The sequence below is a fragment of the Vipera berus genome (genome assembly GCF_964194415.1).
Source record: "Vipera berus genome assembly, chromosome: Z".
NCBI lineage: Eukaryota > Metazoa > Chordata > Lepidosauria > Squamata > Viperidae > Vipera > Vipera berus.
This window is the reverse complement of record NC_138205.1, coordinates 92087628-92102136: the sequence shown is the minus strand read 5'-3', so window position 1 is coordinate 92102136 and position 14509 is coordinate 92087628. Positions and strand designations below refer to the sequence as shown.

Here is a 14509-nt window from a genome sequence, read left to right as displayed (position 1 = left end):
GTATAAATAAGGTTTACGATTTAATTACTTCTTCAGAAATAATTCCATCTATAGACCTAAAATGTTCTTATCCATCCATTTCATTAAGAGTATTCTTACTGGTGCTCAAAAATCTTTATGGACATTTCTCAAGGATCAACCTTTATGAATCAGCAAAAAGAAAATAATGAGAAAGGTGGGTGAAATTTTCCCCCTTAAATTATACCATTTATACTCCTTTTAAAAAGATGTTTACATAAAACCTTACCGTCCAGCTCTCTAAAGCATTTTGACACAAAGAATATTCCTCTGTAGTAAATGCCGTATAGTTGAACAATAGATGAAAACTCAAATTTCACCATCTTCTAGTAAAAGAAATTACATACTCCAGCTTCCAGTTTTCTTGGTGTCTCTTTATAAAAAAATTCCCGTGTGCGTATTTCAATCTTCTAGAGACTGTCAGTGTTTCTCTCACTCTATATTTTTGCAGTATTTGCATACAGCCAAATATGTATTACAAAGGTATATGAATAAGTTTTATATGTACAACATTTCTCATGTAAAAATTTGTTTGATAAATCTGAACAAATCACTTCAACACAATTATAATAAACACCCAATCTAGTTTTGTTATTTTAATAAATAAGTATTTTAAATATATGGACACAAATGTTGTAAATTTTGTAAAAATTGCCAATGGGCTATTTCAGACCCATATTGGCATTATTTATAAAATTTTACTGAGACCTTTTAAAAAAAGGGGTGAGAGGACAAAAACGTCTACAAACTCATGTCGTATTTTAGAATTAAAATTTTATTTAAAAAATTGAAAAATGCTATTCTTCAGTAAAAGTTATTTCAGAAACTTCCAGATAATTCCACCAATGCCCTTAACAAGCCTGTTTTGACTATCATCACCTATACAAATTGTAAGTATTTTGTTTAAATATAAACCATATAACCATGTGTTCCTTAAGTTATTATTGAAGATCTAGCAACAATTACTATCAGTCAAGCAGAAGATTGTTTGGAAAGATTTGACTGTGAATGCACACAAGTCAAAGCATAGCTTTGGTGTAAAGAAAGCTATAAAGCCATAAAAACCAGTGTGCAATTTCCCTGATCTGGCCTCTTACGGTCATAAAACTCAAAACATCTTTTCTGAACTGTCTTCATTCATTGGTGCCGTAACTATCTAGGTTATAAATACTTCTCATCTTCTGACATGTTAACTCCCAAAGGCTCATTTCCTGCGGAAATTGTAAATTCTTTAAATATTGCCATAATAGCAAAGACATAAGATTATTATGGTTAAAGAGCATTCCCTTGGATCATACAGAAACATGATGGGTTTGATTCTTAACAGGGGAAAAAGTTAAAAATCCAAGAATAATTCTGTCAAGTTGCAATGTGAACATATCAAATTGAACTTGTTGGTAAACACTATTATTGAGCGCTGGCAAAGAACAAAATAATGCCCTAATATTCTGCTTATAAATAGTTTTCTCTTACACATTTGTTCAACAGTAGTGTAACCCCTACAAGGAATAAACTCAGAACTGTTAGTAGGCTCTTCTGAAATGGTATTTTGCATGCAATCAACAATGCAGCATTATTCCTCCATCACAAAACAGAGTGCAGAAAAAAAATTGTTGGAGACAGTGGAGTTCTATCAGTTGCACAAATGTGCAGTTGCTAAAAGTCAAATATGCTCCTCTTGTAATCAAATAGGCCAGCTCAGCACTACTGCTGGCTTGGGGCGAAAAGCAAATTCCACCAGCCACAAACTTAGAAACAGTCTTGAATTATTTGTTGCTGACCGCTGGCTGAACCCTATTCTGATGAGCACCATCACCATTAGCCACTTCTCAGTGTATTCCATCACCCAATGGCAACAGCCGCATGCTACAGCTCAGCCTCCGAGAAATTGATCAAACAGGGTAATGAGACTATTCCTTTTCCGAGGTTATTTTAAATGAATATAAATATTTTCTTTCTACATAATTTGTCCCCAAAGGTCACAGATCTCCCAATGTTCCTAAAGAAAAATGCTACAAAACCCCAGTCTTCGTATTTGAAAGGAAAAGAACAATTCTGCAGTTTCGGGTTGTTGTTTTTTTGGAGGGGGGGGGGACGATAGCATAAATCTTAATGCCCTGGCAGCATCCTATGCAATTGATTAAAGAAAACATTTAAGCTGCACATTTTAGTTACAGCTGAAAAGATATAATGCAATTTCAGAAAGATGTATAACCAATCATGACTTACTTATTATGAAGCCACTGAAGAGCCTTTTTTGCTAAATAGTCTAAACTGAAAATACATACAAATTGAAAATAAGGACTGCATCTAAAACTGCCTAACAGAGCCTCTCCCCTGCCTATAGGAGCAGTTATCCAGGTTCCTGCTGAAACATTTCAAACCCCCCACCCCCGCTTTTGAGGAGTAACATGAATCAAAGGATTATTCAGTAATAATCCAGCCCAGCCTACCATGTAATGCAGAAATACTCATTTGGTTGCATATGGAGTGGTTTGCTTTCCAGGCCAATTGTATGGTTGAACACGCTTAAAATATTGGGGCAAATATTTCAGGTAGACATTTTTCATAATGCATTTTGTATCTGTGCTCCTAAATAGAAGTTTAATTCACTTATTGTTCAGACAATTTTACCTTTTCCAGCTACAAAGACAAAAATAAATCCCTTCACATTTAGATATAATCTTCAAACATAGTTTTCAACAATAATTTGAAAATGTCTATTCATAATCTTCATTTGTTGCAAAATTACTGGAACATTTATAATGAAAAAAGAACACGCTGGTCTATTTTAAGCATTATGCTAAGTAAGCCTTATTACACTTGCTTGCTTTGAACTTGAGTGATGCTCCTTCAACAAATATATCACTCATTCAACAAATCATAGTTTTAAAATAATTACTCTAGGATGTTATGAATATAACCACAATATAAAGCCAAGTTCTGTATTTTTATACAGGCCAGTCAGAAAGGTCAGAAGCTTATTTGGCAGTAGGACTAATCAAATCCTTCCTACATGGCTATGTTCTATATCTAAATCAGCATCATGTCATCCTATTTTTTTCCCTTGTGGCTAAACAATACATTCATACTGTATGATTGGTTCAAAGTACTGGCTTGAACTTTACTACTTTGAACCAGCATGTGCAAATACCTGCTCATCTCCATATACACTTGCCCATAATTTTTTTCGTAGTTAGCTTGCTATAAGTGACTCTCCATCTAACTCAGAGTGTCAAACTGCCAGCCCGCGGGCCTGACGCATCATCGGGAAGCCACACCCACCTCATTGCCGGCAATGGTGAAAAAGCTGATACGTTGCGTGACATCACGTGACGTCGCAAGTTTGACATGTCTAAGTAGTTCCCATGCAAGTAGACTTAGAGCTTTCACTATTCAAATACTTTCCCAACAAAGGTTCATATAAAACATATCGTTATATTTTTATGCCAGGAAAATATTTTACTTTTCTTAACATTTTTTAAGCCACAATATAGCTGTGCTTACTTTTAGGGGGGAGGTTGCTTATATTTTAATACATAATTTTATTATCTTGTTAGTAAACTAACCTCAAAATGCTATTTAAAGATAATATATTTTATATGGCAATACAGCATCAGGAAAAGATGCATGCATCATTAACAATAAGAATGTTTCTTCCAGAGAGCAAAATTGAGAATAAAATATTTGGAACAACTTTTTAAATGTCTGCATACATACTACAAGTGTCCTTTTTTCATTCATTCAGTCAGGGCATTTTACTTTTATTATTCATGTTTTGTGCATGTCACTAACGGATTTGAATTCATATTTCTGACAGCACTAACCCAGTTCAGAATAACCATCATTATTAAGCAATGAATAAAATTTACAATGAATCTCATTTGAGTTAAAATTAAGCATAAACCTTAATATAAATTTTGTTTTGCTTTATGCCTGCTTAAGTTAGATACAAAACAAGACTAACAGCTTATGTCAGCAAAGCCAAATGAAAAATCCTGGCTATTATTATGTGAATTATATATACTCTAAATAAACTAATGGAGTTTTTTTGACACTATATTTTGATGAAGGTTGTAGGAAAACCTTTGCAGGGGGAATAGATATTTAGACAGAAAATGGTTATTTTTGGTTTTGCCTCAAATGTATTTTTTTTCCAAATACTTGGAAAAAATAAACAATAATAATTGGAAAAGTTAAATAAATAATCTCAAAACTTTTTTTTTGTTTAGAACAATTTTTTTAACTTGGCAATGTTAATATGCATGCACTTCATGTCTTAGAATTCCCAAGCCAGTGTGAAAAACAATGGTTTAGAATATCAAATACAATATAACAGGGGGCTCAAACCTTGCCATCATTTATCAACCCCCACACACCATATTTTCTATTAACTTGCAATGAGAAGATTTTTTATTCAAATATCAGACCTTATAACTGATATATGCAGACACCTCTTCAACATAAGACAAGAGGTATTTCTGCCTCATCCTTCTGGAGGGACTATCATCTCAACCAAAGGAAGGAAAGAAGGAAATTCAGTACCCTCCTTTGCTTGGGGCTTGGGGGATTCTCAAGCGACAACTAAGCTTTATTCATTCTGTTTTACCATCACGTAGATAGCTTCTTTCACCTTCAATATTATATTTTTCAAGCTTAACAAAACAAAGAAATCCTTTATTTCTTAAACCTCAGATATTTATACTTCCATCTGTAAAAAAGTGTAAAATGCTTTAAAGGAAGTTCATAGTAAACTTAATTATAATTTAAATTATACTATTCCCATTCATAAATAAATCAAATGTATATGTATTGTGTTGCATATTCTAGAATACCAAAATAGATCAATAAATTGTGGTGGAAAAAATGAATAATGCATCTATTCTTTTTTTCCCCGAAAGCATCTATTTTTTTCCCCCTGAAGACTCCCATGAAAAAAATGGTTTTATTCCATGGCTTCAAAATGTATGGAAATTCTATATTCCTGCAAGACAGTTTCTATAACTAAAGCACCTAGAACATATACTATATGATTTACATATGAACAAATCTGACACTAATTAAGTAGAACTATCATAAGTGGCAGATAAGCCTGCCATTATTTTTCTAGCTACAGAAATCTAAAGCTTTGGGATACATATGGATAATAATAATGATAACTTTATGATAACTTTATTGTCACTTTGAATGTACACCAATCGGCATACATCAAAATGAAATTTTGTTGCATACAGCTCTCAAAGGGTCACCACCTCCGATATATACTCCTTGTTCGTGGCCCGCTCAAATTTCACATTGTCCATTTTAGTCTCTAGGGAGTGAACAATGGCAAACAGGACAGATGGAAATGGGGCTTGATTGTACCCCTGCAATCAATAGCTTCCTAAGTGATGTATACAATATTCTATATGAAGTGAAATCTAGAATGATCAAATATCTTCACCATTTTTAATCCACCCCAAAACTTACAAAATGAATTAAAAGATCTGCTAGATCAGAACTGAACCTGTCAGAAAAAAGAAATGCTCTTCACAAATACATCCAACACTATAAGATTTATTTTTTAATATACATGGGACAAAAATGCATAAAATTACTAATTAAAGTCAACAGTACATGAAAATTAGCAGTTACTAGCACGAGAGCTATAATCAATACTCTAGCCATTTGATAACGCCAGTTGCAATGGCAGAAGAATCATCACAACCTCAAGTGCCAACAAGCCAGATGGTGTCACTAGAAAGATTATAGCCACTGACTGGCAGCTTAATCCATTAGTGCCCGCAGGAAGGAATAATGAAAACAAGAAATAGTTAGAGGTGGTGAAGTCACTCAGTTATCACTAACCATAGTAAGATTTTCAGATTATTTTGGAAATTCATCCTCTTTAACACTTGGTAAGTAAAAAAGTTCTGTTGACAAGAGATCTGTAATACTGAACAAACATTTCCATGATTTCCTAGAGATTTCATAGTCATTGGAGATACCCATTCCATTTATTGATTTTTCTGTTATAGTTTTATGGGCTTCTTGTTTTCCTAAATTAAATCCTAAAACACACAGAAACAATCTCTGCAAAATGAGAACTTCTTAACTGAAGCAATCAAAGCAGAAATAATATCTCAGATCTTAATTTAGCCAGTTTATGGAAAGTTAGGCAAATAGTAGACAGATAATCCTTTCACTTTACTGCTATCAAACTAAATATTAAAGTAATACCTGATAATATGGTCAGCCTCGTGGGTCCTTTTCCCATTTGTTTGCAAAGCAGTAAACCAGAATCCAGTTATACTTTATTTTCCTCAAACACTAATTTAAGTAATATTGCATTCTGGCAAATACACTGCATACTATTCTAACACCTGAGACAACTATTTATGGTGAATAGATGGTACTATAGAGGTACCATACACTGTGTTTTCCTGGGGATTACCACCTTGATGTAACGAGAAGTTTTAATGACCCTGAAACAACATCAGTTGTCAAGAACAAAAGAGGAAATGTACAGCTAAAAGTAATCAACAATGTAAAGGTGGCTAGAAGGGGCTCTGCAGGTGTGGAGAAAGCCATTCGCTAGGGAAACAAACTCAAAAGTAAACTCAGAAGAAAGCAATGGTACATCATTTTTATATTATTCCTAGAAACCTTACAGATATGTCAGTTTTAAAATATTGCATGTCAACCTACTTCTAGATCTGAAGTCACTCCTCTAATAACAGAATAGAGTGGAGGTATGGCATAATCAAATCAAAGCCAAATTTGGTTCTTCACTGATGGTGTCAATATTGAAAGAGAAACATCAAATATGAGAAGCATGAATCAGGAATAGCTGGAATTCACAACTAGGTGTTTTAAGAATTAGTGCAGTTAGATGGTTCAGAATGGGCCATTTTAAATCAGATAATTATATAATACACTTATTTGACTACTTTGGGAATGGCAGTGATATTCAAAACAAAAAACAAAAGACCAACACTGCTAACCAACACTACCAACACATTGTGCTTAGCTTTATTTCCATAAATGACAGCATCATATCTATTAGAATTAGTGGCAATCATCAATTGAACATTAGTGTTATAGAAATATATGTACCTTTTACTGATGAAACAGGAAAGAATATAGTTATAATTAATTGGGTTTGGGGAAGGTAACACCTTGTTTCTTTGCAAAAACTGTTGCTATTTCATTACATGGTGTAGTGCATTTTAAATTTCAAAAAATCCAATAGTTACAAAATTCTATTTAATAAAATTAACACTTAGCAATCAACTAATAAAAACAATATTTAGAAAAAAATCCATAAATATTTAAATACTCACAATACTCCAAAGCAGGCAATATCCATGATTAATATAAGACAACAAGAAATTGAAAACTACTAATGTATTTTGCAAGTAACATAAAATAATGCCACACTAATCACTAGTCAAATTAATACAATCTAAAAAAATACTTAGTAATAAACAGAAGATGGAGAAATGCAATCCCGTTTAAAAGGGCACTTTCAGATATTGTAGAATAGACCATTAATTATTAAGTGTCAAACATATATGAATTAAACTTTAAAAAAATAAAACAGTTGTTGTGTCAGCAAGATTTGACTTGAAAGACATATAATCAAAATATAAGATCATCGTATGAAAAAGTTTCTGGTTTCCTAGCTCTTTGAAAAATCCCTTGATCAGCTGTGAAAAGGGATAAAACACATTGGCAAAATTAAATTTGAAAAATAATTAGTTCAGGAATCTACTGACTTATAAAATGCAATATAACAAGCAATTGCTAGCTGTTAAACAATAATCAAAGAATTAAGGTACCCATTAAATTGTGTAAAACTGCCAGAGAAGTGAAGCAGTCAAAACAACTTTAACAATTTTAAATAACCAATATGGAACAAGACTACAATATATGGTCTAGAGCAGACATGTCAAACACAAGGACCGGGGGCCAGATGCAGCCTGCGAAGTGGTTTCATGTGGCTCGCAAAGCCATCCTGGAAACAGTGAGGGAATGACCCATGCTGCCTTGGCCCTGGCCCAGATCAGCTGGGAGCCAATGTACAATTTTGTGGTGGTCATCTAGGCTGAAACGCATTCAGTCTTAGCTCTGCAAGGCCATCTGGAAACAGCGAGGGACCAGCCCATGTTGCGTCGGCCCCGCCCCCTTGCACATGCGGGGGAGGTGTCACCCTTTGTGAGGAATGAAGAAATGCACCATCGCCTGGAAGTGGCCAGCACATGGCCCTCGTCTACTTCATATATCTGGCTTGATGGGCTCCAGGGGATGGGTTTCGGCAGGCAGTGGGGCGCTCTCATCACAGCACCGAGAAGCTGAGCCAGACAGTGCGAATCCAAAAAGAAGTGTGCCACCACCCAGCCACAGCCCGTCTGGTTTTGGCAGGCAGCAGGGTGCTCTCCTCACAGTGCCGAGATGCTGAGCCAGACGGTGCAAATCCGAAGAGAAGTGTGACACTACCCAGCCCCCAGCCTGCCTGGTTTCAGCAGGCAGTGGGGTGCTCTCTTCACAGCGCCAAGAGCTGAGCTGGGTGGTGTGAATCTGATGATAAGTGCAATGCTGCCTAGCCCTCAGCCTGCCCAGTTTCAGTAGGCAGCAAGGTGCATAGCTGGTGAGCTTTACACTGCCAGGCTAAGCATCTCAGTGCTGTGATGAGAGCGACCCGCTGCCTGCCAAAATCGGGCAGGCTAGGGGCTGGGCAGCATTGCGCAGGTAAATTTGACTCTCATGCTGCTCATGGCATCCCCACCCCCAGAGCCCACCAAGCCAGATATGTGAAGTAGACAAGGGCCATGTGTTGGCCACTTCCAGGCAATGGAGCATTTCTTTATTCCTCACAAAGGATGACAGCTCCCCATCTGTGTTACTTGCCTGTTTTTCTCCCTCCCTCATCTCAATTATTTTCCCACCACTCTGTTCTAGGAAGGAAGGAAGGAAGGAAGGAAGGAAGGAAGGAAGGAAGGAAGGAAGGAAGGAAGGAAGGAAGGAAGGAAGGAAGGAAGGAAGGAAGGAAGGAAGGAGGCTCTGAGGGAACTCCTGCCTTAGTCCTAACCGGCTGCCCTTTCACCACCCCCTTGCCCCCTCCTCCTGGCCTATCCCATCCTATTGCTAAGGAAGCTTTGGATACAAAGCTAGGTCTCCTCCCATGGAGAGCGAGTGGGCCTCCCTCTGACTTTGCCCTCATACCCATCATGAGCAACCTGGCTAAGGAAAGAAGCATAGCAGCAGCAGCCTTGAGGAGGAGGTAAGTGCAGCTGGGCACCCCCTTGGGGAAATGGGGCTGGGCTTGGTGCTGCAGGTGCTTGAGGGCTTGGCTGGGTGTTTGACCTCTGCTGCCCAGGACTCTGGGCAGCCTGCGGCACCATTCAGCCCCCCTCCTGAGAGGAACAGTGAGGCTCCTCCAGTGGACCATGCCTTGGCACTTGCTACAGTCCCACCCCCTTCTGCCAGAGACCCTCAGATCTGTCCCACTCCTGCCCAGGCCCCACAGGCATCCTTAACGTGAATGATGTAGAGCTGACCACACCCACTCCACCCAGCAGGCTGTGCCCACCCTGGCCATACCCATCCGGCCCCCCAAGGGCAACCGCAATGGTGATGCGTCCCTCAATAAAATTGAGTTTGACACCCCTGGTCTAGAGCAGGAGTTTTCAAACTTTTTCAAGCTACATAAATTGTTAATTAACATAATTATCAAAATACTGGTATATGTTGTTTTTACAACTGAGAACAAGCTCCATTCTTTTATCTACTGTATATGTTAGAAAAAATGTTATGGATGCCCCTAATTAGTTTTGCTCATAAACAGCAATGCAGGCCAGAGGAAAGATCCAAGCTAGCAAGAAGCAGGGGATTAATAAAAAGTGACTGTGGTCATTGACTTTTAAAATTATTATTTGATAGCATCAAATTACCAAAATGAAATATGGATCAATAAAAACTAAATGGAATAAATTCATTTTTGCTCTTAAAAGCCTGGTAATATGATATAGAAATCTGAAGGAATCAAGAATACAAAATGGCAGCAAATAAAAACAACAACAAATGACTAAAGTTGATGTTATCCATGACGGGTTAAAGTTCCTTAATTCAAAGTTCCAAGCAAAGTAGTCAATTATCTAAGTCAGCAAAGAAATATTCATGCAAAAAAGATGTAATCCTTCAGCAAAGCACAGAGGTTTGGGATTTGCTCTATCTATCAAAAACAAATGGAAGTCTAGTCAGAGAATTTGCAAGACAAGCCTGCTGGGTGATAAAATCCAGACTATTGAAAATTAAATTGGTCTCTTCCCTCTGCATTTTCAGATGTCCATTAAGAACTATATTTTTACCATGCATTTCAATAGGGCAATCTAGGATGATTTATTATCTGTAATGTTTATTACTTCTGTTGTCATTTGATTTTTTTTATTATTATTATCCTGAAATAGCCACATCAGAATTCTTATTTCAGTATCAGAATGTGAGGTATAAATATTTTAACTAACTTTTTAAATAAGACACTACTCTTTATAAATGCACTGTACAGCTTTTTCTAACTGAAATATATGTACATCTTGGGAACTACAATCCTTCCTATACCTTCCAAACCTTTTAAAAATGTTTAACTGAAACAAGTTAGTAGAGCAAATATATCATCTTACTTTTAATGTGATCTACAAGCTTTAATGAAGAACACGTAAGTAGTATGTCATAACCAATTTTATAAAGCATTGATTTCATTTTGCTCTATGTAGATACTTAGCACGCCACCATTTTAGAATCAGGCAACTACCCTGACAGGCAAATTTTCAACATCCATTTTCCATGGTTGAACTCAGGGTAGAGAATTTATTTCAAAGCCTAAATCACTATATTATCTACTTATTAGCATTCTAAGCTCCAAACAAAAATAGACAAATTTTGATTCATAACAAAAGAACACTTCAGAATGCATCACAAGATCATTAGTTTTTTTCTCCCCACTTCCAGTATGTCTGGTAGTTAAGCTATTTGAAGTTTGAAAAATAATGAAGAAATCAAGTTGACATGGTAGGCTACCATAAATTTTACCTATTAACTGATTTTATTATCACTTACCTATATTCCTATGACTAAATAAATAATGGCACAGTATAACTCTAGATACTCACATAGTAAAAATGATGAATCTATTTTATCTATCTTGAAGCCAAAACAGAGAAAGATGTCTGCACAGAAGGTGCACCAGAATAAAGGGAGAAACTCTGGTGAAGGAGAAAGAAATTCCATCAAAAGGACGAATTCTTTAATCTTTTGACATGTGGTCCTATTTCTATTCCACTCATGCATAATAAAAACTTCCTACAAAGTAGCAAAGATTACTGAGGGCTATTTAAATATACTTTTTGCGTCTCTGTTTACTACTCCCTGTCAGAAAGCCCCTTCAGTATTCCATCAGTCTTGGAAGTAAGTCATTGTACTATCTCTTATTTGAGGTGAGGAAAGATTGATTTTCTTTCGTTTGTATGCCAGCACGTACATCTGAATATCCCAAAAGTACATAGCTGAATTTTGCATTCTGACTGATAGGCATACAATTTCTGGTACTGAATTTTCTTCATGAAATCATATAAACATATTAGATTCATGACTGAATCATGGGTATAATTATTGCCATCTGACATATGAGGAATCCCACACACAAGTATTTCAAAAATTGGCTTTTTTTTCCAAAGCTAACATATTGGAAAATAGAGAAATCAGAGTCAGGATGAATCAGAAGATGCTGCAGTCTTGAAAACTCTTCTCTGAAATAATATTCCATCCTACTATATTATATTATGGTGTTGGGATGTAAATGCACTATGGCATAATAGTATGAATAACTTTTCTACAAACAAAATCCACTTTTTGTTTTTATTTACCATACCGTAGCTTTTTCCCAAATTAAGATCAAACATTAGTTGCAAATAGTTCACATTTCAACTTTTTTTAAAATCTCTCTTAAAAACAGCAATATTTGCCACGTAAGATTTATATGCAAAACAATACACTTCTGTTCTTCTGATTTCCAATTCTATCAAGGGTGAACTCTGTCAGATCAAGGCCTACTCCTTGCCACAAACATATTAACAAATGTGCAACACTGTTATACTATAGAAGAGGCCATCATTTGTTTTACAAGAAAACTAATCATCAATAAATAAATAAAATCCTATTCAAAAATCAGTTATCCTGACCCTTTTGTACAGAGAAGCCCCCACACCTTTCAGACAACTTGTATTAATGAGCAGTCATGACTATAGAATCTCCATCAGTTTTTCTGACAAAGCTGTAACTAGTCTAGCTTCTCATTGTAATTCCATTAATCTGGGGCAGTCGGGTTCCAATGTGAAAATCAAACCTCCATCAAAGCCTTTATCAGTTTACAATAACCTACAAGTGAACTCTGCCTGTTAGCATATAGCAAGTTATGATTTTCCTATCAATCAGACCATAAGCCAATAAAAGAAGAACCAGGCAGGAGCCATATGGTGGTCAAGAATTGTATATCTTGTTTTATTTGAGGTAGCTTCTTCACAACTGTTTTTCTCACCTTCATAGCTTCTTTCTTTCTCATTTCTGTACGATGGCTGGTCCCCTGTATTATTCTCCCTGCTAGAAATTTAATTGCTGCTGACAACTGAGTCAAAGCATTACTGAGGTGTGCTTGAATTTCATTAGAAGATGTAACTTATGTATCTTTTCTACAGTACCTAATAAATCATAAAGAAACCAAAACACGTATGGCTTGAGGGAAATAACTGGAAAATTAGGTAGCCATTGGGGAATTGAATGGACTTTTGAACTGGGGAGAGAGGGGGCAAATAATTTGTTACAAGACAAAGAATACAAGCCAGCAGCAGACTTTAAAATATATAGAGACACGTATATGTCAAAAACCAACATTTTCAGAAACAGCGTTCAACATTATTCTAAAAAGCACATTCATTGTTCAACTTTATATTCGAAAAAAAATTGGAATTCTAACTCATGCCTTCTGGAGGGGGGAAACCACAGTCAGAAAGACAAAGCAGTTACCAGTTTGACAGAAAAGAAATTTCTGCCCCATTTAGTTATTCCACTGATAGTCAAAATGATCTTTCAGTATAGTACTATATGATGCTTGTCTTTAGCTGGGTTTTTATACATTTTAATGTTTTAATAATATTATTATTTGTAACTGTTTTTTAAATTTGCTGATCACCTCTCAAAGTCACTTATTCATTATAAATTTGAAAAATAAATAAATATATACAGAGCTCTACAGTTATAAACAAAGATGTTCATTTATACAATCTTTATCTTGTGAATAAAATGCTAAATAGTTAATTTAAAAATTAACAATTAAATAAAATGTATGTATTTATGGCATGGTCTTAAAATACTGTTGAAAGGTTTAGTTAAAGATGAATGATCTTTTAATTAAAGATACCACTGGCTGCTTATAATTTCTAAGCTACTTAGAACACAGTGTCCATCACTTTTATCTGGATACACAAATCACTAATCTATGTTTCTACAGAACTTACAAATGAAATATCTGGAATTCTTTTAAGTATTTTGCATATGAGAAAGTATATGCTTTCAAAAAGAATCTGCCAAGGTTCCACTACTACATTCAAAAGAGGGTTTAGGTGGTTAAAATGTGAATTTCCTTAAAGCACTTAACTGAGAGAAAAGGAGGACTGCATTAAAGAATTAATCTTAAACCCCCATAGCCATTGTGTTCAAGGGGATTTATTTCTGAACAGCCCATGCTATAAATAGAATTCATTTCTCATTTTTGATTTTTTACAAAAAGAAAGACCTTGTAAAATATTCAAATTGATATAATTAACATAGCTTAATAATAGTATTTGGAAGCTTTTTAAAATGAATAGTTAATGCATTTGTATTGGTAATACTTAAGGCTCAGGCTTCAAAATTGTTCTACAATTGACTTTTCATTTTCATAAGCAAAAGCAGTTGTCTATATTTTTTTCTCTCTCAAAAAAACAAGAAAAAAATATTTCTCATGCTTGCTTCTTTGTATATGTATTCAATGTGTTGAATGTGTCCGCTGCCATAAAACACGGGGAATGGAACATAAGCACCAGATTTGTCAGATAAAGACAAAGGTTTATACTCTACTTAATGCCTTCAGGGAAAAATAAGTCTAAAAACTTCATCTAATCTATTATACCAATAAATACATGTATTTAAAAAAAACTTAAAAGGCTATTTTATTGCTGATATTTAACCGGCTTTTTTCTTAGAATATAAAAAGGTGGATTCAAAACAGGAAAACTTTTATTGTTAACATTATACAATCTACAAAATTTGAAGAACACTAAGATCCTGCTTGCTTGGCTGTTAGAAGGTTTATCAATCTATCTGAGTTATCCCTACCCTGCAATAGCCATAATTTTATATCTCATAAATGCAATATATGATTCCAAAGGGAATAATCTGAATAACATAAAATGTAGCC

General features: G+C 35.3%; 1 protein-coding gene across 1 annotated transcript in view; it reads right to left on the bottom strand.

Annotated features, from left to right (window-relative positions):
- The window catches only part of SKAP2 (src kinase associated phosphoprotein 2), a 141039-nt gene that overhangs the window by 87440 nt on the left and 39090 nt on the right, over positions 1-14509 (bottom strand). The gene's annotated exons all lie outside the window — the stretch shown is intronic.